Here is a 20390-nt window from a genome sequence, read left to right on the forward strand (position 1 = left end):
TTTAGAAAAATCCAGTATCACTCAAAGATAGACTATTTCCATTACTCTATAAAAGCTGCAATGTTTGTTTTACATTTGCTCTGTATCCTCTGGTAAATCTAAATCTAGTCAAGTGCCCAAGCCATAGGAAAAACTTTATCAACTTTCTGACTGATAAAATGCAGAAATATAAAATTTAAATTGACATCATTTCATCTCACAGAGATATTTTAACTGTTACATATTGTCACTTTGCATATAAATCAGTCCTGTAACAGACATATTACAAATACTATATAAGATGCCTATGAATTGTAAACATGTAAATATATCAAGCATTATAATTTCAATTTGCTTTCAGAATTTATTCTCTAAATCCCAAAGGATTCTGGTTTCCAGATCTGCCACTGGAAAAGTAAAGATTTGCCATTCTGTGTGTTTGGAGCTGTACTTAAGACACAGGAATAGCAGGCTGCCATACTGATTCAACACACTGGACTACTAATCAGGAAAGTGAGATGAGACAGCTCACATTCACTGAGAAGTGTTATGTTTCACAGAATAATTGTTCAAAGTATTCAAATAAAAAGTGTTCTCTTGACTTGTTCTTTCACTGGTCCATCTCCTGAGGTTACTCCCTAAGACTTCATACTGTAAATTGATGTGGTCATTTAGATGGCTAGTGACACTGGAAAAAACCCACTATGATTGTGGAAACTGAATACTCTCTATCTCAATGAAATACTGTTAAGCCTCAAAAGCTGATTTTAATGGTGTGTTTATGAAAAGGACTTTTTAAAGTACAAGTTCTAGTTAAATGAATGCTAGAATTAGCAGTTAATAGAGATACAGAAAGGTAGAAGTGTAAGGAGATATTTTTAAATTGCATTGCACTTCAAAAGTTTTGTCACCGAACAAATGTAATTTAAAAGTAGTTTTCATAATGTTGAATGTATATCATATCTCTTTCTTAGTCAATATGAAGAAAGCAGCCCCTGTTAATGCAAGTAATATTATGCAAGCTGTTGATTTAAAGGCTCTTCAAGGCATACTGGGCTAGCTCTCCCATGCTGAAATAAGAATTTGAAACTAACAAAGAAAATGTTACTTTAAAAACTTTTTATTACTATGTTATTGTTCTATGTTGAGCATTTAAACTGAAAAGAGTGAGCATGTGAACACTTACAAATCTCCTGAGCTAGGCTTTGACAATATATCCAAATTAAAAACACACAGTACCCAAAAAGGGACCACAGGAAAGCTGGGAAGGGACTTTTTACAATGCCTTGTAGTGATGAGGGGGAAAAGATTTAAGCTGGAAGGGGTGGTGAGATACTGGAACAGGTTGCTCAGGAAAGTTGTGAATGCCCCGTCCCTGGAAGAATTCAAAGCGAGGTTGGATAGGGCCTTGAGCAATGTGGTCTAGTGGGACGTGTCCCTGTCCATGGCAGCGGGTTGGAACTCAATGATCTTTTAGGTCCCTTCCAGCCCAAACTATTCTATGATTCTATGTGTGAGAAACACGCTCACTGATAAATTTCAAATACAAACAGTTTATTATAAAATAAGGGCAAACAGCACTGGGTGCATAGCAGACTAGCTAGAGGCGTGCCATAACACCATGAATTGAGCTTATATAGATGTCAAACTTACACATATTCATAAATATCTCCACAAATCCCTTTACAATTCCCAAGCACGCTCCCTGCCCACCCCCCCACACACCCCCATTCCTAGTCCTGCCTGTTGCTGGCTGCAGTCTTCAGGGCATCAGGAACAGTGTGGCCAGCAGTAGCAGAGAGGTCATTCTGCCCCTGTACACTGCACTGGTTAGGCCACATCTCGAGTACTGTGTCCAGGTCTGGGCCCCTCAGTTTAGGAAGGATGTTGACTTGCTGGAGCAACAAAGTTGGTGAGTGGCTTGGAACACAAGCTCTATGGAGGAGAGGCTGAGGGAGCTGGGGTTGCTTAGCCTGGAGAAGAGGAGACTCAGGGGTGACCTTATTGCTCTCTACAACTACCTGAAGGGAGGTTGTAGACAGGCGGATGTTGGTCTCTTCTCCCAGGCAGCCAGTACCAGAACAAGAGGACACAGTCTCAAGCTGCACCAAGGGAGGTTTAGGTTGGATGTTAGAAAGAAGTTCTATAGAGAGAGAGTGATTGCCCATTGGAATGGGCTGCCCGGGGAGGTGGCGGAGTCACCATCATTGGAGGTTTTCAGGAGACATGATGGGGTGCTTGGTGCCATGGTTTAGTTGTTTAGGTGGGTTGGATTGGTTGATGGGTTGGACACGATGATCTTGAAGGTTTCTTCCAAGCTGGTCTATTCTATTCTATTCTATTCTATTCTATTCTATTCTATTCTATTCTATTCTATTCTATTCTATTCTATTCTTTATCACATTGTGACGGGTTGAGGCACACCCCCTCCCCACCACAGGCAAAAATAATGACTCAGACAAACGGATTGCAAAAGTGGTGGAAAGTTTAAATGGAAAGCAGTGAATGTTTACAGAGACCCAGAAGCACAGTGACAAAAGAGATCCCAGAAGCACAACCAGAAATATCCCATCCCCACCTGAGGGTACACCCAAGACCTCCAGGACACCTTCTTCTCCCACCCCCCCCACTCCACTGCTAGGCTAGTCTCAGCGGGCCAGATCTGAGACTGCCCATTCCCCCGGCATTGGGCCTAGCCAGGTTACCAGGTGGTGGCGAGGGAAGAAAGAGGAAGTGCCAGTACCCCCACTGAAATTTTATAGTGGCACAGGGATTATGGTATGAAATACCTAGTTTCCTGTGTCCACCCACTGGGCTGGACTTTTGGACACAGGAAGTACAGGAAGTACAGGAAGTCTGCCAGGAGCCCAAGTTAATGATGTTACCAGAAGGCTGCCTAGACTGGTGCAGCCCTCTGACTACTACCCTTTACTACTTATGCAGTTAGGGAATGATGATGTTGCAACCAGAACTGCCAGGGCTATCAAAGATGACTTCAGGGCCCTGGGACACCTGGTTGAGGGGTCAGGGGCACAAATAATTTTTTCATCAATACCCTTAGTTGCAGGAGGGAATACCGTAAGGGACAGGTCAGCAGCTATAGTCAACAAGTGGCATAGAGGCTGGTGCAGTCAAAAGAATTTTGATTTTTTTGATATTGGGAAACTTTCTACTGTACCAGGTCAGCTGGCAACAGATAGAGTACATCTGTCCCAGAGAAGGGGAAAGGTCACTGTATATGAGAACGGCCTGATCCCCAAAGGTAAAAAGATCCTGGGAAGGGAATTGGCAGGTCTCATCGACAGGGCTTTAAACTAGTTTCGAAGGGGGAAGGGGCTGAAACTAGTCCCCTCAGACAAGAGTCTGGGGGCGACAAGCTAAAGTCGGAATTGAAACCAGCAGCCCAGCTGAAGTGCATGTACACTAATGCACGAAGCATGGGTAACAAACAGGAGGAGCTGGAAGCCTTGATGCAGCAGGAAAGTTATGATGTAGTTGCCATCACAGAGACGTGGTGGGACGACTCACATCACTGGAGCGCTGCAATTGACAGCTACAAGCTCTTCAGGAGAGACAGGCAAGGAAGAAGGGGTGGAGGGGTGGCCCTGTACATCAGGAAGGCACTAGACGCCACTGAGATGGAAATTAGGGACGATCGGGTTGAATGCTTGTGGATAAGAATTAGAGGGAAGACCAGCAGGGCAGACACCCTGGTTAGGAAGGATGTTGACTTGCTGGAACGATTCCAGAGAAGGGCAACAAAGTTGGTGAGGGGTTTGGAACACAAGCCCTATGAGGAAAGACTGAGGGAGCTGGGGTTGCTCAGCCTGGAGAAGAGGAGACTCAGGGGTGACCTTATCACTCTCTACAACTACCTGAAGGGAGGTTGTAGACAGGAGGATGATGGTCTCTTCTCCCAGGCACCCAGTAACAGAACAAGAGGACACATTCTTAGGCTGCGCCAGGGGAGGTTCGGGTTGGATATTAGGAAGAAGTTCTATACGGAAAGAGTGATTGCCCATTGGAATGGGCTGCCCAGGGAGGTGGTGGAGTCGCCGTCATTGGAGATGTTCAGAAGGAGACTTGATGGGGTACTTGGTGCCATGGGTTAGCTGTTTGGGTGGGTTGGATTGGCTGATGGGTTGGACGCAATGATCTTGAAGGTCTCGTCCAACCTGGTTTGGTTTATTCTAAATAAAGGTTTATTCTACACCTCGTATGAACATAGCAGAGGGCACCCAGCCCAAACTGCTACACACATATGATAAGAAATTCTTTACTGTGAGGGTGGTGAACACTGGAACAGGTTGCTGTGAGACCCCAGGTGTTTTTGTTGGCTCAAACAGCACTACCAAGGGGCAGAGGTGCACAAGGATGCCTAGATCTCAGGGCTGGGGTGCTGAGCTCCATGCCTACCATGGGTGAGGGGCAAAATGAGGGTAAGGGGGGGGGCAGAGGTACTTCCAGGGGGAAGCCAGAGGGATCTGAGGGTTGGAGGAAGCCGTGCTGCTCCCACCAGTCCTTCTCTGCTGTCCTGCCGTGCCTCTCTGCTTGGCTCCACCCCACCTGGTTTCCTGTGTGCCAGAGAACAGCTGCGTGGCTGCTTCTGCTCCTCTGTCATGCTGCTCTGCCAGGTCCCACTCACTGCCTGCATCCCGGAGACAAGCCACATATCACGGCCCTGTATCGCCCTGCCTGCAGCCTGGAGAGGACCATATGGCTCCCCGCCACCACCAAGAAACTTGCAACTGCTCCTGTGACGATGCCAGCATTTTCAACCAAGGGGACTGGTGACATCCTTTCTCCTTGATACATTTTCTCCCCACTGCTTTTCCCTCCTATTTTCCCTCTGTTCCTGTTCAATTTAATAAACCCAGTTCATCAACTCTTTGGTTTATTTACCTTAGCTTGGCTACCCCGGGACTCTCTGCTAATCAGGGTTTGTAAGGGGACTCATGGGCCTTAACAGTTACCTAAGGAGGTGGTAGAGGTCCTGCTCCTGGAGGTATTCAAAATCACGCTTGATGGGAATCTGAGCACCCTGGTCTAATTAGGGATGTCCTGCTTACTGCAGGGATTATGGACTAATGACCTTTAAAATTCTCCTCTAACTCAGCACATTCTATGATAATACTTCATGAGGTTCATATTGTTCCTACTTCTCCAACTTGTCTATGTGGGTAGCATCCCTTCTCTTATGCATATCATATACCATTCTTTCCCTGTTTCTTTAACTTCCTATCCAAGACACTGAAGGTCTTTTACTTCATAAGAACCCAAACTTTTCTCTAAATTGAGGAGAACATCAAATCTTTCACACAGTTGGAATGACCTGGTACTTAATGACTGGACCATGGGCTCTGAATCATTCTGCTTTTCAATGTGGTCTAGAATTTAAAGAGTATTTGGAATTTAGATTATTTGTTAATATTATTTCTTCAAGGTAACTTGTTGATTTAGATCTCACTATAAGATTCATATTACTAGAAAGCTAAAACCTGTATGAAGCGTTAATGCTGAATAACACAGTTTGCATCTCTTATGTATTAAATAATCTACAGTTTTAAGTAGCTCTATCTGACTGATACAAACTTTAATCTGTTTTTGTAGCTGTGTCAATACATATTTTCAATTATGAGTGTATCCCAACTTCTATATAGTAGTTTAGTTTATCTTGGGGTTTGTGTAAGGCATATGGAACAGAATGAAGAACTAGAAGGCCTTTCTTCCTAAAAATGTGACTGCAAATAGATTCTTTCAGTAGCATCAGGGAACAGCTGGATGTATAATGATCCTGATGTACTTTACAGTTCTGAGACTGTAGAGATAAGTAAATCCAGAGAAAAATGACAGGAGAATTAGTATAAACCAAAGGAAATTCATTGACAATGCTAACTCTGAAATTGAGGGAAAAAAATAAAAAAATGTTGGAAGTAGAAGAATCGGTCTTTGACCTCCTTTCTTGGTAAAATGATTATAACATCATCATGGTATAGGGACTTAATGAGTGCTTGTAAAAAAATATTTGTATGAAGAACACTGGTTTTGGGGCAAAGCAGCATTTTGTAAGCATATATCAACTTTTTGTGAGAGAATAGTAGAAAAAGATTAAATGAGTATATAGTCCAAGAAGATATGTGTAAAATGAAATCAAAATGCCTCACGTATTCTGAAATTCTGAAGTGACAAAGTGACCTGGAGTTCATAATAATGCTTGTTGAGGATTGCATTTATCAAAGTCTTATGGTCCTATAATTCAAGAATCAAGGAAAAAAATTTGTATTTTAATCTAGTTCATGAAATCAGGATCTCAGTCTATTGAAGATGTGGTACTAGAAAAATTTTAAAATGACAGCACAATTTAAAGGTTGGGAGAATCACAGGGTAGGAATATACACATGTTAGGTGTTATAAGTAGTATTGGGGTTTGGTGATTTGTTTTCTTTTTCTCTCTGGGGTTTTATGATTTGGTTTGGTTTTAGGGTTCATATCTAACTGGACAAGAAAAGTATCTGCTTTTTTTCTAAAGGACATAACTCTCTCCACTTTTCCTTTCCAGTACACAGATTAAAATTTGTGTGTATTTCTAAAGATGTTGTCATCTACAGTAATGCTTGAGACCATGAGAAGTTAGGAGAATATAAAAGAACATTTTTAAGCAACATTTTTCACTATTGCTTTTAGTGCCTTGCTATTAGGAGATTCTGAAAGTGCATTTACAAGCTTTTTATCAGCCCTTAGTTGTCCTAATGTCTGTAAAAAAATGTTGAACAACAATCTTTGGTCTATGTATAAATATACATCACTCTACCTGAAGAATGCAAATTCCTAAGATCTTGCACAAGTCCTGGACAGAGCAATTAATGAAACCTTATGTGATTTGGTGTCATGATTCCTGCAGCATTTACTGTGTCTCTTGTCTTATATATGCAAACAAAATTCTTGCTTCAATAGATGAAATGTGCTAATGAATGATTGATCCTTGAGTCAATGAATGATTGGTCATAAACATCCTTAATCCTCATGTTTTTTAGCAGTACAGTTCTTTCTCCAGAAAAATCCAGTCTGGATGTGGCTCTGAGCAGCCTGATCTAGTGTGAGGTGTCCCTGCCCATTTCCGGTGGGGGCTGGAACTAGATGATCCTTGAGGTCCCTTCCAAACCTAACAATTCTATGATTCTAAAAGAAAGGAGAAAGCTGTGAATATGCAGCTCAGAAAACAAAGAATAATATTCTTATCAGACAAGTAACCAGAGAAATTACTATGAAATAACAAATCAAGTTAAAAGGTCACAAGAAAAAGATCCAAAATACAGAGGAATATGTTTGTAAGAGAATAAGCATCAAAACATAAATATATTGTTAGAAAAAAATGTCAGGAACTGAAAAAGTCAGTAAGGCTGGGTACAATACGAAGCATATAAAGTTAAAATCTGGGGAAAAAAAGGTGGACTGGAACAATTTTGCCTTTCATTTCACACAGGTGCTGATCAACAAAGTCAGTGGTAACAAAAGTTACATTTGGTGTTAAGTTTTTGAAATTAAAGGATGGATTTAATTTACTGTTGGATAAAGTGCTCTACAAGTCTTGGCTTACAGTCCTATTCCCTGTATTTAAACTCTCTCCAGCAGTTTTAACATTAATTTTCATCCCAAAATTGAATTTTGTGATTACTTAACATGATGTCTACTTTTATTACACTTTTCAATGCTTGGCAGGTTTCCTGATGCTATATTTGTCCACCTGTTACCTGTTCTATTGCAGAAACATTTCACTTGTATATTTTTCTTGATCTCCTCAGTGCCACCTACTTTTTTAGACTTATTATTTTGCAGTGAGTTAATTGATTTCTTGTCTGCTAAGATTTGTTTTATTTCAGGAGTCTGTGACTAGTTTAAGTGAATTTTTAACTTCCCCTGGAGTTAATTGTTCTTCTGTTCTTAGCTTAGAACTTCAAAATAAAAGGGAATGTTTATAAAGGCTCTGCTACTTGCTAAGTGTAGCATTGTGTTGAAAGGGAAGACTGTTTTCACTTTTATGTGCAATCATTTCCCATAAGTGTTCCCTTCATCTGTCATTTGAGATCTTGCACCTGATTTTCAAGACTGCATAGTATAAAAGCTGAAAAGATGAGCTAGTTTATATTTCTGATAGAAAATTGCTAGTTCTGGGTTGTCACACACAGTTGCTGGAATCACATATGCTTATAGGGGATAAATAAAGGAAAATAAATTAGTAGAACCTTAAAACTCAGAACCTTTGACTGAAAAAAAAAGGTGAATAAATAAGAGAATGTATTGAACGATATAATGAGCAGGCTGGATGAGGCTCTGTCCAGCCTGATCTAGTGTGGGGTGTCCCTGCCCATGGCAGGGGGGTTGGAACTAGATGATCCTTGTGGTCCCTTCCAACCCTGAATGAAACTATGAAACTATGAAATAAAGGTCTATTACTTTTCTTATGCCACCTCTAGCTTTGGCTTAGATCTATAGAAGCTGTACTCTGTATCATTTTGTGAGATCAGTTCAATTTTAAAATTTTAAGCAGGCAAATAATTCTCAAAGATATTTCCAAATTAGTGAAAGAACAAGGATGGCTAAAAAGAACAAAACAAAACAAAAAAAATACCAAACAAAAAAACCCCCGAAGCATTCACTGGACTAAGCCCTTATTTTTAAGAAGCCATTTTGATTTTGCTGTGTTTGTGTGTTCTCTAGGAGGAAAATAAGAACAATCATTCCTGAGTGTTTTAATGTCCTCAATGTTTAGCTAAGTCCTAAGTAATATACACCTGTATGATCAAAGAAGACAGCTCTCTGGGTGTCTTCCTGCTCCTAAGACAACATTGCTGTGCAAAACCAGTTGCCTAACACGCAGGCAGAAGTACCTGAGATGTTTTGTAACTTACAGTATAGGATAATTGGTGGAGTGAGTGGCATCAATACCGAGCTGTGCTCCAAAGTGTTTATGCAGGCAGTTGTTGCCTTCTAGGAAGAAGAAGTATGGAAGCAGGAAGGAAAAGAGACTTCAGTATCTTGCCAGTAGGGAAATTAACAGGACCTGGATGAAGTGCAGAAAAAGGGACTTCCGAGTATCAGGACTGGACTGATGAAAAGGCTTGGGAGTTCAGCAAGGTTAATGACAGCTGGGTAAAGAGCTCCATTGGTCCCTCTGCCCAACTTATCCTCTTTTTTTTGAGAGATGAAAATTATCCAAAGAAGATTAGTAAAGAAGTCTTTTCAGTATCACTAATTTTTATTGCAATCTGCTACTCAGCATACATTGTCTCTAACACAATTAAAGTTTATTTCTCAGGAGGCTGAGTGATCCTACCCACAAGGAAAGTACCACTCCATGAAAAGTGTACTGACTTCTCAAGATTATTTAAATATCATATGGACATAAATACTACCCCTTGCTTCAAATTATATATGAGTAATAAGGTTATGCAAGCCTCAGCGAGCTGGTGACTGTGGAGCTTAATAATACTTCAAGTGTAAAACATGCCTCATCAATCCTCATGCACACCTTGACCAATGATTTATGCTATTTGCCCAAGGCTTGCTCAAATGAATCTTCCAAATGAAAAAAAAATAAAAAATTCTTTGTGTTATTACAAAATAAATGTTTAAAACCATTCTTGACTCTCACATAGGGATAGGTTTGTGAATAAATTTTCTAAATGAAGTAGTAGCTTTCTTAGAGGACGTTCCCTATTTATTCTGTTTGTGAATCGTAACAAGTGGGCTTGAAGGAACACTTAACCTTTAAAACAAGGAAATTAATATACTTTACTGCATGCTTCTAAATGCTAAAGTTGAAGTTTCCTGAGTTAATCCACATAATAATAATGCCATGCAGAATATTTATAATGAACTCCAAAGTTAGTTTTCTGCAAAACACTTTCACTCACACTGACAAGACACCTTAAATTTACCTTTTTACTTTACTAATGAAAAAGAAACAAATATTCTAGTACAAAATATTGGGAAAGGATGAAACACATTTAAAACAATTCAGCAAAAAGAGAAACATTTAAGTAAATTTTTGTATTGGGTTTGGCTCAGCTGGAGTTAATTCTTCTCAAAGCATCTTTCTAGTTCTGTGTTTTGCAGTGGTGTAGCTGGGTGTTGGTAGAATACCAGTGTTTTGGCTACAGCTGAACAAGCATACAGGCTGTGCTTTTCCAACATTTCCCTGCCCCGAGAGTATGCTGAGGGGTCAGCAACATCTTGGGAGGGGCACAGCTGAGCCAGATGACCCAAATTGGTCAAAGGGATATTCCATACCATATGACGTCAGCTCTGTAAGAACTAAGTGAAAGAAGGCAGCGTGGAGGATACTTATCAATTGCATCTGTCATTCAGAACAACTGTTACACATAGAGCCTTGCTTCCTGAGACTGACCACCATTTGATGATGGGAAGCAGAGAATAACATGTCCCTTTGCTTTTGCTTTCCACATGCGGCCTTTTGCTTGTGCTGATTATTAAATTTGTTCTGTCTTACTACTGGCTTTTGTTATATTTTACCATCTACCCTATCCATCTAAGAAGGGAAATGATAGATTGGTTTAGGTGGGCATTTGGCCTTCAGCCAGGGCCAAACCACCACATGTGCCTTCTTGTTATGCATTCTTGTGTGCTTGTTTGTCTCATCAGAATGCACATGAACAGATTCCCTAATGAACCACATTTGCTTCATTCAAAGTATATGTAGTCCTTTGGACATGTGAAGTGCTATATAGTGCTCAGCATTATTCAGCCCAAACCTCAGCCATTAATCACCTATAACTCCTGATAGACTCTGTAAGTCTACTGGTAGTGTATGTAGTCTATTCTCATACAAGAAGAAAATACTTCAAATTTATTTCTCATATAGAACTATGGATTAGGTCTCCTACATTGAAAACATAATAGAGGGGAGCAAAATATCAGACTGAACTCCTTTGTCAAAAAAGGACAGGAAAATGCGAGGAAGGACTTGGGCTTTATAAAGTTGTAATTAAGAAACCAGAGCATACATATAGGTCAAAAGTTCAAATTCTGTTCAGATCATTAATGGCTGAAAATCATTACCAGATGAAAGTTATTTACTTGCCCTTACAAAAATACGTTAGTGTTCTTAGCTTATAAAGAAGAGAGAGCTGTATATTTAACATTGCAATCACATTAGACAGTACTTACTCTTTGGAAAGGGCCTCAGTACTCTGATCTTTAGCGCAAAAGATTCCTGTTCCAAACCAACATAAATTAAGTTCTGAATTAGAGTGTTCTAATTAAAGTTAAAGTCTTGGAAGTTAAAGACAAAACATACTGAGAAATCTGCTATTAAAAGTCAGGGGGAAGTAAAGTGAAAATACTACATATTTGTCTATATATAATTTGTTTCTAAAAAGAACAGAATTTACTACTATAGGCAAAGAATGTAGCTACAGTGCTGTTATTTAATCCAGTAATAAGCTTGCCACAATCAGAACAGGAGAGGGGAAAAAAAATTCTTTTTGCAGTATCTAACAATCTACTCTCCCTAGTAACAAGGGATAGGATGAGAGGACATGGCCTCAAGCTGCATGAGGGGAGAGTTAGATTGGATATTAGAAGAAACTTCTTCACTGAAACACTGAAATAGGCTTCTCAGAGAGGTGGTTGATGCTCCATCCTGAAGGTGTTAAAAAAACAACATAGATATGATGCTAAGGGACATGGTTCAGCACAAGAATCAATAATTTTAAAGGTCTTTTCCAGCCAAAATGATTCTTTGATTCTGCAAGTGGTTATTCTGAATCTCCAGTATCAGTTCATTATGTTAAGCATTTTTGTGTTCATTAGACAGAGATACTTGGGAAGTTCTTATGTTAAATCTTTGTGGGGAAAAAAATCACAAACAAAACCCCAGCCACCACCACCCAACCAAACCAAATAAAACAAAACAAAACAACATCAATAAAAATCAGAACAAAACCAAAGAAACATTAAAACAAACAAACAAACAAACAAAAAACAACAGAGTGAGAAATTGTTTCCAAGCATAGAACAGGGATTACAACAAACTGAAAGAACGAGTAGTGATAAATAGGCAATAGCATTTGCTATTCAAGGCTTTTACATAACTTTTATAAAACAATAGAAGTTTAAATTATGTATTTAAATAATATTTAAGTTCTATGTAATTAGCTTCTTAAGTACTGCTAAAGTTCACCTGATGGACAGAGGAAGGCAATGTTGAGAGGTCTGTTTGGAGACTTGTGCTTCTCAATGCATTAGCACCTGCTACAATGAGCAGGTAGAAGTGAAGCAACAGGATTTGTTGGTGTTATAGAAAAGTTAAATTTAACTCAAAAAATCTGCATGAGAATTTCACAAAACTCAGACTAGCTGATTGCATTAAATTCAAAGTAGAATAATACACAGAATACAACAAACAAATTTATACAGACAAAAGTGAAGTGAATTAAATATCACTCAAGACAGTTATGGTGAATAGGAACTTTACAATGTCAGTGTTCAGCATACAGAATTATGAGAGGACCTGAAGAAAAGAATCATAAAACATCACTTGGCTACTGCGCAGATTTTTTCTTTTTAGTATTTCTGACCTTCTGATAATGACAATTGGTGTAGTATAATGGGGGTGAAAAATTAAGAAAACTAAGAAAGGAAAGTTTTGAAACTTCTGTACAAGGACAAAGCCAATCAGCTGGAAGCTTGAGAATTTGAAAATTTTTGTGGAAGATACAACATAGCTTTGTATCATAATGAATGAGGAATAGAAAAGAAACCAGAACACTTCACTGTGTTCTAGAACTGAATGTTTGTCACAATGGACTCATTAAAGATCATCAAATGAAATAATCAGGTATTATTTGAAAGGAAAAAGAAGAAATATTTTAATGTAACATGTAATTAAATTGTAGCAGTTTCTGCTCGGAATATTGTGCATGTTAACAGCTGACAGGTTTAAAAAGTGATTCAACAAGTTTGCAAGTAAAAAGTGTATCAAAAGCTATTAAACAAAATGACACAATTTCTAGTCTGTACTACAGACTGATAAAAGTTAGAACTTACCCAAGAAATTGTCTTAATATAGTTACCCTACAAGGAGTTCATATCCTTGATTCCAGGTGGAAAAAAAGCTCAGGCAAGACTACAGTTTATAACATTTCCATATAATGGTGGTAGTACTTTAAATTAAACAGAATGGAAGAGAAAGGAGCTTCCTTTACCAGGGATTAAGGAGTAAGATTTTTTTTCCCCTCTTACCTAAAATAAGCATCTTTTTGACAGAAATATATGTAAAAACTTTACAGCTTTAAAATAAATTTTATATCAGTCTTGGGACTACATGATGAAAGACAAGCTTAAAAAGGCTTATATTTTTTCACAAGGTGCCAAAACCCAAAAGCAAATCAAATATAACTGGGGTGAAATCAAAGTGCACACCAGAATCTTACCTCTGTAATTCCATAGCACATGGAAAAGAAAAAGTGTAAGATCCCATTTCCAGAAGTGTACACTATTGACTGTCATTTGACTTCTCTTGACATCCATATTTACTCCATGACTCAAACATATCAGCAGATATCACAGAACAAGTTCCTTTAAAATAGCCCCATTTTTATTATTTAAAGGAGATTCTCAAGCTCCTTTCTTCCCATCTTACATTATACAATAATGCTCTTTCCTTTGAGCTATTTATAGATGCCAGTCCTCACTGTGCTTCAGTGGTTTTAAAAACTTTCATCTGTTGCCATTTCACATGATCAGCCCTTAGTGGGAGATTATTTTATACTCCATTACCTTCAAGTAGAAATTTGGACACATAGATGTTAAGAAATCCTACTCAGTCACAAATTTTCCTATCATTTAAAGGAACAGAATGCATTTTTACCTCATTTTTTTCCCTGACCCTGCTAGTTTATATGACCCTAGACTCTAACAATCCTAATGACATTGCCAACAAAATGAAAAAGCTTCTTTTCCCCCTTAAATTGTATTCAATTGAACTATGTCTGCTGTTATTCCTTTAATAGTATGACCTAACAATTTCAGCTTGAATTTAAGAGTTATTTTAAAATAAGTTTATCTGATTAAAATTTTTAGAGCCACCAGGACTGAGCTCCTAGCCTGTCAAGTTAACAAGTCATAAAACATCCTGTTCTTTGGTGACATACTGCAGAATGATGTCACGTTTTCCACAGAAATGCTGTATTGAATTTGAACTATAAAACAAAGGCAGTAGGGAGAAAATGTGTGTTTTTAAAGGCTCACTGGCAGTTGTTTTAAAAGCAATTTATATTTTGAAGCTGAAAAGTTTTAGTAAAGTAGAATTCAAATGATCTTGAAGATCTGAACAAGGGTATCTAAATGCTAGCTCACCATAACACTGATAAAATAGACAAAAAAAGTCAGAGAAGGTCAGTGTTTCTTTCCATTTTCAGATGGAAATTTTGCACCAAATTCATACATCTCTTGTCCTTTCCCAACTACCAAAACCATATAAGTTTCAGCGTATTTTAGCTAAAAAGGGGAAAGCTTTGGAGACATTCTCAGTGTAATAAGAAGCAAAGTATCCATGCAAACCAATTTTTCATGTCAACCACCATCACCAAAATCTCAAGGTTGCAGCCTTTAGGTAAATGTTATAACCAGAGGACACAAGTAGCTGGTTCCTTTTATTTTCCCATGGTTTTTCCTGCCTGCATATTTCCTTTCTTTATTGATATTACCTTGGGTGACTGATACTCTGAAGTGTTTTTCCATATTCTGTAGAGGTCAAGATGCAGAACTACAACCATCCCTTTGGACAAAAAAAGAAAAATCCAGATACGGAATGTAGATGGGCATCAAATGGAACAACCCTTAGACTTCATCTCTGTGTGCTCAGTATTACTGAGTTTACAAGCATACTATTCACAGTCATATTCTCTGAGCTGGGCCAGAAATTGTCAGAAACAGTGAATTTATCAAATATATTTCTTCCATCATCTTTGGAAATGAAAGGTAGATTCCATAGGTGTATGTTCCTAGGGAGGCAGAAGGTAGGGAAGTCATCAAATTGCCTGAACAGGAGGGCTTTTGTTTGCAACAGTGTTGAGAATTACATTAATGTAAAGGAACTTTTAAGTAGAGTACCAGGGTATCTACATTCACTTACTTCTTCATAAAATCAAAGAATTAAACAGAATCAAATGGAAAATATAAGAAAGTACAATCCTAGAAAATAGCATCTGAGTGATCTCATACTCTCTTCTGTGACCAAAAGAAAAAAAAAAAAAAAAAAAAAAGAGAGAGAAAAAGGACTTGAATCTTGACCATTCATATTCTGGACTGGTAATCTGAGCTATCTGGTGAAAGACAAAAGATATATTACATCTAATTTTCTCAATATAGCCCTTGCAGTTTGTGAAACAAATGCCAAAGTATGTATACATATATATATATTTTTACAAAACCCAAATGCTTTCATTATATTGTCGAGAACAAATGTAGGGATGACTGAATTTTCGATCTGAAAACAATACTTTTTGTGTAATTTCCTTCTAATGGCTTCAAGACTAGAACCAAAACTAGATTAAAACAACTCTTTCAGGCTTAATTATCACCTATTATTCCACAGAGTTATATGAATGACTGACACTGCTTTCATCCTCATGTAAGAAAATATGCTAGTCAGTAGTGCATATGATCATTATATATTCAATGCTATTTTCTTTTTTTTAAAATTTTAAATACCTCCAAATCAACAAAATAATCACATACTGTGTTTTTCTACCAGATTCATAAAGCACAGCTCACAGTTTCTGTCTATAGAATCATTAAATTGTTTAGGTTAGAAAAGACCTGTAAGATCTTCAAGTTCAACTGTAAACCTAACACTACCATGGACATGAAACTAAAGTGCCTAAAGTGAAACATGTCCTAAAGTGCTGTGTTTACATATTTTTTGAACACCTCCAGAGTGTGACTCCACCACCTCCCCGGGCAGCCTATTTCAATGCCTGGCCATTCTTTCAGTAAAGAAATTTTTCATTAAAGAAATTTTTCCTAATATCCAATGTAAACCTCCCCTGGCACAATCTGAGGACATTTCCACTTATTTTATCACTTGAAACTAGGGAAAACAGACCAACACCCACCACACTACAACCTCCTTTCAGATAGTTGTAGAGAACAATAAGGTCTCCCCTCAGCCTCCTCTCTCCAGACTAAACAATCACAGTTAGTTCAGCCACTCCTCATAAGACCTGTTCTCCAGACCCTTCTTCAGCTTTGTTGCCCTTTTCTGGACATGCTCCATCAACTTTATTTCCTTCTGGTCGTAAGGGGCACAAAACTGAGCACAGCATTCAAGGTGTGGCCTCATCAGTGCCAAATACAGGGGCAAAATTACATCCCTGTTCCTGCTGGCCACACTATTCCTGACACAGGCCAGGTGGCTATTGGCCACCTTTGACACCTGAGACCACTGCTGGCTCATGTTCAGCTGGCTGTCAGCCAGCACCCCCAGGTGTTTTTCTCCCAGACAGCATTCCAACCATGCTCCCACAAGCCTGTAGCACTGCATGGGACTGTGGAGACCCAAGTGCAGGACCTGGAACTTGGCCTTGTTAAAATTCATACAAATGGCCTCAGCCCATTGATCCAGACTATCCAGGGCCCCCTGTAGAGCCTTCCTGTCTTCAAGCAGATCAACACTCACACCCGACTCGGTGCCATCTGCAAATTTACTCAGGGTGCACTCAATCCCCTCATATATAACATGAGAAGTTATTAAACAAGCCTGGCCCCTACATTGAGCTTTGCAGAACACCACTTGTGACCAGACACAAACTGAATTAAACGCTATTCACCAGCATTCTTTGAGCTTGACTATCCAGCCAGTTTTTTACCCAGTGACAACCACCCATCCAAGCCACAAGTAGCCAGTTTCTCCACGAGGATACTGTGAGAGTGTGACAGTGCCAAATGGATTACTAAGTCAAAGTAGACAACACCACATCATTTCCCTCATCCACTAAACAGGTCACTTTATCATAGAAGGAGATCAGGACCTGCCCTTCATGAAGCCTTGCTGACTGGGCCTGGTGACCTGGTTGCCATGCACATCCTGCTCAATGACATTCAAGATGGTCTGCTCCATGAATAAATAGATGCAGTTTCATTTTAATTATTTTGTGTTGCCATTATATGATCCACCAAATAAATTCTGTCAAAAACAAGTGTGGCTGTGTGTGGTGGTTTAGGCTGGGTGCTGGCCCAGATGCCACTGCACAGACCACACATGGGAGGTCCCAAGAGGTAGGCCCAGCCCAGGGGGTGGTCACAGGAAACCAGGTATTCCGTTTCCCATAATGCCCTGCTCCCCTATAATAGATCAGCACGGGGTCTTCACTTCCTCTTTCGCCCCCCACTGCTGCCTACGTAAAATGGAGTAAGCTGCCTCCCTTGGGCCTGCCCAGGCCCAAGGCTGGGTTGGGGGGGGGGGGAGGAAAGAGCCCTGCGGGGGGGGGGGGTTGGGTTATGTGTACCCCCAGGTGGGGATGAGACGTTTTTGGGTATGTTTTGGAATCTCTCTACACTGGTTAGGCCACACCTCGAGTACTGTGTCCAGCTCTGGGCCCCTCAATTTAGGAAGGATGTTGACTTGATGGAGCGTGTCCAGAGAAGGGCAACGAAGTTGGTGAGGGGTTTGGAACAAAAGCCCTATGAGGAGAGGCTGAGGGAGCTGGGATTGCTTAGCCTGGAGAAGAGAAGACTCAGGGGTAACTACCTGAAGGGAGGTTGTAGACAGGCAGATGTTGGTCTCTTCTCCCAGGCAGCCAGTACCAGAACAAGAGGACACAGTCTCAGGCTGCACCAGGGAAGGTTTAGGCTGAAGGTTAGGAGGAAGTTCTATAGAGAGAGAGTGATTACCCATTGGAATGGGCTGCCTGGGGAGGTGGTGGAGCCACCATCATTGGAGGTGTTCAGGAGGAGACTTGATGGGGTGCTTGGTGCCATGGTTTAGTTGTTTAGGTGGGTTGGATTGGTTGATGGGTTGGACGCGATGATCTTGAAGGTCTCTTCCAACCTGGTTTATTCTATTCCATACTATGATGCTATGATACAATGTTGGTTAACAATGATAAATTCAGGTTGTTGTGCATTTTTTGAAAACAAAAAAACCAATCCTTCTAAATCTTGTACATTAAAACAGCAAAAGTTTGGTATTCCAGAAATTACAATTCCAGACATACAAACAGTTGTGAGAGGTTAATCAAGCTAATGCTGCATTTCCATAGAACACGAATGTGATACTTACTGAAGTGGAAGATTAAGTTGCTTTTCCTTTTGATATTATTTTTTTCACACACGCACACAAAAAAGTGCTTTGTTACCTGTTACGTTAAAGCATTTAGATACATGACACTGAAACACTTACAAGCTGATACACTAACAGCATCTGCTTGCAAATCACAGCACATTCACGGGAATTCACTTACATGTCAACCTGGCAATTGTCTTTCCATTTGCAATTTAATGAACCCAACAGCTTAATTTATAATTTTTTGTCCTAATTTTATTATGTGAGCTTGCAGAGGCCACAAATAACACTGCCTGCAAGAAAAAACTAATGGGGCATTTAAAAACCACGCACAATTATTTTCAAAGCATCAGCCCGTAGGCAGTCTTCAGAATTTTTATGCATGTCAATCAAGGATTCAATGTAGAATTGTTTATACTTTAAACCTGTTAGGAAAGCTTTTCGCTTTCCTTTTGGGGTTTTGCGGGTCGGGAAGACTCCTGGTTGGCAGGGGGGTCCAGCAGGATTGTGCTCTCACAAGACTGCATGGGAACAGGAGCGTGACACAGCCACGGGAGGTTTAAATCCTGCCCGGGCTGTGTGTGCAGCGCCATTTTGGTTCGAGAGCCTCTCGGCTGATTGCATTAAAAAAAAATAATTTTATTTTTTTTTTCTCAACCAAACATTGAACCATGGTTGTTACTTGGATGAAGGGTAGAAAAACTGCATCTACCCAGATTTGCTTCATCAGCATGGAATAGAGGGGGAAGGAGAGAACACCTGTGTCAGGTGTGACCAGGTGAACTTTCTCCTCAGTCTGGTGGCAGAGCTGAAGGATGAAGTGGCTGAGCTGAAGGAGGAGGTGTCTAGGCTGAGGTCAATAAGGGAAAGTGAAAGGGAGTTAAATTTGTGGGAGAAGGCTCTGCAGATCTCCCCTGCTGAGGGAAAGGTCCCCGGAAATGGGGAGGGATGGATACAGGTCCCTGCCAGGGGTGGCAAGAGAAATCCATCCTGGCCCTCTCCTCCTCTTCCACTGCCCTTGCATAATAAGTATGAGACCCTGCAGGCCGAAGGCAGTGGGGATGAGAGGCCTGAGGAGCAGCCATCTAGAGAGGAGCCTAAGCCCAAGCGGTCCCCACCAGCTGTAACGACCAGCTCCACAAAGAAAAGGAGAAGGGTTATAGTTGGCAGGGCTCATTAGGAGGGCTTTAAACTAGATCTGAAGGGGATGGGTGAGGAAATCAGTCCCCCTGCAGAGGAAAGAGTAGGGCACAAATTAGGGTCAATTGAGAAGTCGGGAGCCCAGCTGAAGTGCATGTACACCAATGTACACAACATGGACAATAAGCAAGAGGGGCTGGAAGTCCTGGTCACCAGGGTGACTATGATATAGTCGCCATCTCAGAAACATGGTGGGATAACACGCATGATTAGAGTGCTGCGCTGGGGGGTTACAGGCTCTTTAGGAGAGACAGGTGAGGGACAAGAGGAGGAGGGGTGACTCTGTATATTAGGGAGTCACTCTCTGCCACAGAACTTGAGGTGGAAAATGAAGGGATTGAGAGCCTGTGGGTTAAAATCAGAAGAAGGCCTAACAAATCTGACATCCTGGTTGGAGTCTGTTATAGACCACCCAACCAATATGAGGAGGCTGAAGAATTATTCTATAACCAACTGGAGGCTGTCTCAAGATCATCAGATCTTGTCCTTGTGGGTGACTTTAACCTGCCAGTTATCTGCTGGGAACTTAATTCAGCAGAGAGGAGGCAGTCCATAAGATTCCTGGAGCGCATGGAGGACAGCTTCCTGATGCAGCTGTTAAGTGAGCCTACCAGGGGACAGGCTCTGCTTGACCTGCTGTTCTCCAATAGAGAAGGGCTGGTGGGAGACATGAGCGTGGGAGGCTGCCTAGGGTGCAGTGACCACGAGATAGTGAAGTTTTCAATATGCAGGGAAATAGGTAGGACCACCAACAGAACCTTCACCTTAGACTTCCGCAGGGTGAACTTCAGCCTGTTTCAGAAACTTATTTGCAAAGTTCCCTGGGTATCAACCCTCATGAACCGAGGGGTCCAGGATGGTTGGGCCTACTTCAAACAGGAGCTCTTGAAGGCACAGGAACTGG

This window comes from Melanerpes formicivorus, unplaced genomic scaffold (assembly GCF_026170545.1).
Source record: "Melanerpes formicivorus ecotype bairdi unplaced genomic scaffold, bMelFor1.0.p_v2 SCAF_1, whole genome shotgun sequence".
NCBI classification, from domain to species: domain Eukaryota; kingdom Metazoa; phylum Chordata; class Aves; order Piciformes; family Picidae; genus Melanerpes; species Melanerpes formicivorus.